This window comes from Bufo bufo, chromosome 1 (genome assembly GCF_905171765.1).
Source record: "Bufo bufo chromosome 1, aBufBuf1.1, whole genome shotgun sequence".
Lineage (NCBI taxonomy): Eukaryota > Metazoa > Chordata > Amphibia > Anura > Bufonidae > Bufo > Bufo bufo.
The window spans coordinates 742,292,535-742,298,613 of NC_053389.1; positions in this window are offsets into that span (position 1 = coordinate 742,292,535).

Here is a 6,079-nt window from a genome sequence, read left to right on the forward strand (position 1 = left end):
GGGAGACCGAGTCACAACAATAAGGTAAGTGGGGATGAATTTTCTCCTAATCGGTGGGAATTTGTTAATAAAGTATATTTACAAAAATGATCACTGTCAAATCATTAACAGATTTAACAGTGATCATTATGATGGGATAACCCCTTTAATAGCCAGAGCATTTCATTTTTTTTTCTTTTTTTTTAGCTTTTCTTTAGGGGAAATACTTGAAATGGTAAAAAAATAGATACATTTATGGTTGATAATCCTTTAAATTTCTATATTCACACTCAAAAAGAATGGCTTCCAAATCTTCTTTTTGTTGTTTTGATATATAATATGTATAATCTCAGGTAAACACGGTGGCTGTTGTGTTGGCATGGGTGCCGTAGCTTTTTGAAAACTATTTGCATTTCATTTCATTTTTAGTCTAGAATGGCCAGAAAAGACCTCTTGGGATTATTCATTCTTTATCATTTTTTTGTAATCTCCACTGGTGGAAGTTTTTGTAGTTCTTCACTGGAGGAAAACAGCTCCCTATAGTGTAGCCTGGACATGCCATGAGGTGCCTGGCGATCAGGTGAGTCACTACTGTTCACTACAGATCACACATTGACCACTCTGTAGACTAGAAAAGAGAAGAGAGGCTAAAGGGCTATTACAGTTCCAGCAAATATGACTAGAAATCGCCTAGCTAACGACAGTGTGGAGTACCTCACATTTCTAAAAATGAATAAGGCATGGATCTCGGAGGAATTCAACACATGTGATGAGTCGACAATGTTTGATTGAATTTCCTCATGACAGCCCACTAATATCCGCCACCACCCAGAACAAATCATGGTCCCTGTCTTAGGTAAATACAGAGGCATAAAAGGCTTTTTATGTCCGTTGAATGCCTAATTTTTGGGGCCCGCACTAGCCGACAGTTACATATTTATTCTGTGAACGCCTAATGTACCTCCAGCCACAGGATCCATAGAAACATAGTAACATATAATGTGTCGGCAGATAAGAACCATTTGGCCCATCTAGTCTGCCCAATGTACTGAATACTAGGAATAGCCCCTGGCCCTATCTTATATGAAGGATGGCCTTATGCCTATCCCATGCATGCTTAAACTCCTTCACTGTATTTGCAGCTACCACTTCTACAGGAAGGCTATTCCATGTATCCACTACTCTCTCAGTAAAGTAATACTTCCTGATATCACTTTTAAACATTTGCTCCTCTAATTTAAATTTATGTCCTCTTGTATCAGTTTTTCTTCTTTTAAATATTTTCTCCCCTTTTACCTTGTAGATTCCCTTTATGTATTTAAAAGTTTCTATCATATCCCCTCTGTCTCGTCTTTCTTCCAAGCTATACATGTTAAGGTCCTTTAATCTTTCCTGATAAATTTTATCCTGCAATCCATGTACTAGTTTAGTAGCTCTTCTCTGAACTCTCTCCAAAGTATCAATATCCTTCTGGAGATTAGTGATGAGCAGCAGGGGTCATATTCGAATTCGCGATATTTCGCGAATATTTTTTAGAATATTCGTCGAAAATTTGCAAATTCGAAAATTCGTGATTTTTTTTTTTTACAAAAAAAATCGGAAAGGTAATGATTGTGTAATATGCGAATTTTCGGAATTCGAATTTTCGAATTCGAATTTTTTATTGCAAATTTTTCAACTTACAACTATTAGACAAAGAAGATTATATCACTATATTAGCTAAATTGCTCTATTCGTTTTTTTTGAATATTCTCTATATTGCTATAACTTCGTTTTTTCCAATATTCGTAATATTCTAAAACAAGAATATATAGCAATATAGCGAATATTAAAAAAAAACGAATATAGAGCAAAATTCGCAAACACTACTACTCCTAAAGTCAAATATATCGAATTTTTATCGCGAATATAGGTACTTCGAAAATTCGCGAAAATTTCGAATATAGTTATATATATTTGAAATTTCGAATATTCAAATTTTTTCAGATTTTTTTTTTTTTTATCAGTACACATGATCCCTCACTGCTTCTAGCTTAGGGCTCTTTCACACCTGCGTTCTTTTCTTCCGGCATAGAGTTCCGTCGTCGGGGCTCTATGCCGGAAGAATCCTTATCAGTTTTATCCTAATGCATTCTGAATGGAGTGAAATCCGTTCAGGATGCATCATGATGTCTTCAGTTCCGGAACGGAACGTTTTTTGGCCGGAGAAAATACCGCAGCATGCGGATCCGGCCTTAACCTAAACGTTGTTTCGGCGCATTGCCGGACCCGACATTTAGCTTTTTCTGAATGGTTACCATGGCTGCCGGGACGCTAAAGTCCTGGCAGCCATGGTAAAGTGTAGCGGGGAGCGGGGGAGCAGCATACTTACCGTCCGTGCGGCTCCAGAGTGACGTCAGGGCGCCCCAAGCGCATGGATCACGTGATCGCATGGATCACGTCATCCATGCGCATGGGGCGCTCTGACGTCATTCTGGAGCGCCCCGGGAGCCGTACGGACTGTGAGTATACCGCTCCCCCGCTCCCCGCTCCTAATATGGCAACCAGGACTTTAATAGCGTCCTGGGTGCCATAGTAACACTGAACGCAATTTGAAGACGGCTCCGTCTTCAAATGCTTTCAGTACACTTGCGTTTTTCCGGATCCGGCGTGTAATTCCGGCAAGTGGAGTACACGCCGGATCCGGACAACGCAAGTGTGAAAGAGGCCTTAGAAGCAGTGAGGGATCATGTGTACTGATAAAAAAAAATAGAAAAAAAATAGAAAAAAAAAACAGAAAAAAATCGAATATTCGAAATTTCGAATATATATACCTATATAGTACCTATATTCGCGATAAAAATTCGAAATTCGAATATTCGTGATCAACACTACTGGAGATATGGTCTCCAGTACTGCGCACAGTACTCCAAATGAGGTCTCACTAGTGCTCTATAGAGCGGCATGAGAACCTCCCTCTTTCTACTGGTAATGCCTCTCCCTATACACCCAAGCATTCTGCTGGCATTTCCTGCTGCTCTATGACATTGTCTGCCTACCTTTAAGTCTTCTGAAATAATGACCCCTAAATCCCTTTCCTCAGATACTGAGGTTAGGACTGTATCACTGATTTTATATTCTGCTCTTGGGTTTTTACGTCCCAGGTGCATTATCTTGCACTCATCAACATAAAATTTTAGTTGCCAGATTTTTGACCATTTGTCTAGTTTTCCTAAATCCTTTTCCATTTGGTGTATCCCTCCAGGAACATCAACCCTGTTACAAATCTTTGTGTCATCAGCAAAAAGACACACCTTACCATCGAGGCCTTCTGCAATTTTGCTGTTAAAGATATTAAACAATATGGGTCCCAGAACAGATCCCTGAGGTACCCCACTGGTAACAAGACCTTGGTCTGAATATACTCAATTGACTACAACCCTCTGTTGTCTGTCCCTCAGCCATTGCCTAATCCATTGAACAATATGGGAGTCCAAGATCAATTATTTTAGTCACCCAATCATAAATATCAATAAGATTTGTTTGACATGATCTCCCTGAAGTAAACCCATGCTGTTTTTCATCTTTCAATTCATGGGATTTTAGATATTCCACAATCCTCTCGTTAAGTATGTTTCATGCCCTGCTCAGGCTATGTGCGGAGGTCTGCCAGGTTAGCAGCACATGTGTAGCCTTTTGTTTTTGTTTTGGAATTGAGCTATATCCGCCTCCCTTCAGGTGCACTGGGTGGGGTCGTTGGTTTGAGTTTAAATTACACCCACTCCCAGTGTCCTGTGCGGGTTATAGCTTCTGTCTGGCTCTGTGAAAGGAAGGAAGGAGTTGCTGTTCCTGCTCAGAAAAGATAAGTTGGTTTTTGTTTTCTTGTGGTTGGCTGTCTAGGCTGTTAGAGAGATGCCTGCCCCCTCCAGGTTCTGAGGGAGCAGGCTGCCTCTATCCCCCTTTCACCATGTTAGGGATTTTAGGGAATTTTCAGCCTATGCACGAGGACACGTTATTCCCACCTTCTGGATCTGAACGTGGGCATAGAAGTCTAGGGAGAGCTGGTAGGGATTTGTCAGGAGGTGACCTTGATCCCCAGCTTCTCGCCTAGACACTTGTTTGTTTATTTTCTGTGTATCTGGTATCCTGTCCGCCGTGACAGTATGGTTTCCATTAATTTCCCCACTATTGATGTCAGGCTTACTGGCCCATAGTTACACGATTCCTCCCTAATACCTTTCTTGTGAATGGGCAAACATTTGCTAATTTCCAATCTTTTGGGACAACTCCTGTTACCAGTGATTGGTTAAATAAATCTGTTAATGGTTTTGCTAGTTCACCGATAAGCTCTATTAATAGCTTTGGGTATATCACATTAGGCCCCAGTGACTTATTTGTATAAATTTTAGACAGCTGACTTAGAACCTAATCCTCTGTAAAGACACATGCATCAAAAGATTCATTAGTCTTCCTCCCTAACTGATGTCCTTTTCCTTCTTTTTTCTTTGTAAAAACTGAACAGAAGTATTCATTGAGGCAGTTGTCACGACTGTGACTGATCCAGACAGGTCTGGGAGGAGAAGGTCGCAGCGACTTGCTACTCGCGATAGCTTGTGAGTTTGCTCCGTGGTTCAGGGTATGTCATCTGGGTTTTGCCTTGTGAACCTTTTTGTCCTGACTGGGAGTTTGTAGGCATCCTTCTCAGGTGAGTCCTGTCTGCCACTCCCAGCTACTATATTAGTTTCACTTTCACTTGCAGTCATTGCCAGATATAGTCCTTACTTCCAGTGCTACTCTGACCTTGGAAGGAGATCGTTTGATGGTGTTGCTGTGGAGCTCTTGTCCGGCGTGGACTGTCGTGTTTGGGATCGCCTTCTCTGCTCGTGACTGGATAAGTCTATCTCTGCTGTTGTTTGTTTGTTGCTGTCTTCCCCTGTTGTTTTCCTAGACGTGAGTGATGGTGACTAGCGCTCCCATCGGCCTTTCCCCAGTCCAGTCTTGTTAGGGCGACTGAGGGTTTAGGCATCCTGCTCGCCGCACGGGTTCACACCCCGTCTAGGGTATCAGGGCAGACAGGTGCCAGCTTAGGGTTAGTCAGGGGTGGCCATTCTATTTCCCATCCGTAGATAAGGGTCCCCCTTCCCCTCCGTCTGGTGCGACACGACTGCTGCTGGGATAGCGGTCGAGACAGTATATCTGGCCTTTTAAAAAATTAAAAAAAAAACTGACATTTCTTTTTTTTTTTTTTTGCTTGCTGTTTTGCTTTGTATTTTGTCTGTTCCACTATGGATCCGGTTTCGGTTTTGGCGAAACAATTACAGGGGTTATCCCTTGAAGTGGCAGGATTAAAATCAACAGTGCTGCAGCAGCAATCCTTGGGTTCCACCGTTTCTACGGGAAACCAAGGTACTCCTGAGCCAAAAGTGGCTTTACCTGATAGGTTCTCTGGAGGGAGAGACCAGTTTGTAACCTTCAGAGAAGCTTGCAAATTGTTCTTCAGGTTACGCCCTAGATCCTCCGGCGGTGAGGAACAACGGGTGGGCATTGTAATTTCTCTCCTGCAAGGAGATCCGCAGGCTTGGGCTTTCTTCCTACCATCAGACTCTCCGGCCTTACGATCAGTGGAGGAGTTTTTTTGAAGCCCTGGGTCTCGTATATGATGACCCGGACAGGGTCTCACTGGCTGAGTCTAAGCTACGTAGACTTCGGCAAGAGAACCGATCTGCTGAACTATATTGTTCCGAATTCCGTAGGTGGGCTACTGATACGTTATGGAACGACTCGGCCCTTAGGAGTCAGTTCTGCCAGGGGTTGTCTGAAAAATTAAAAGACGCGCTGGCGGTATACGAGGTCCCTGGGTCTCTTGAGGCTGCTATGTCTCTGTCCATAAGAATCGACAGACGACTCAGGGAGAGACTATTAAATTTTAGGGAGGCCTCTATAGGGCAGGGATCGGTCTGTTATGGTCCAGTCGAACCAATGCAAATAGGGGGCGCCACTAGACGGGTGAATCCTCCTAAGTTCCGCCGTAAGTCAGAGGTTTGTTTTCGTTGTGGGGGGAGGGGTCATTTTGTAAAGGTTTGTCCCTCAGAACCCAAGAGACCACAAACAAAGGAGCCGC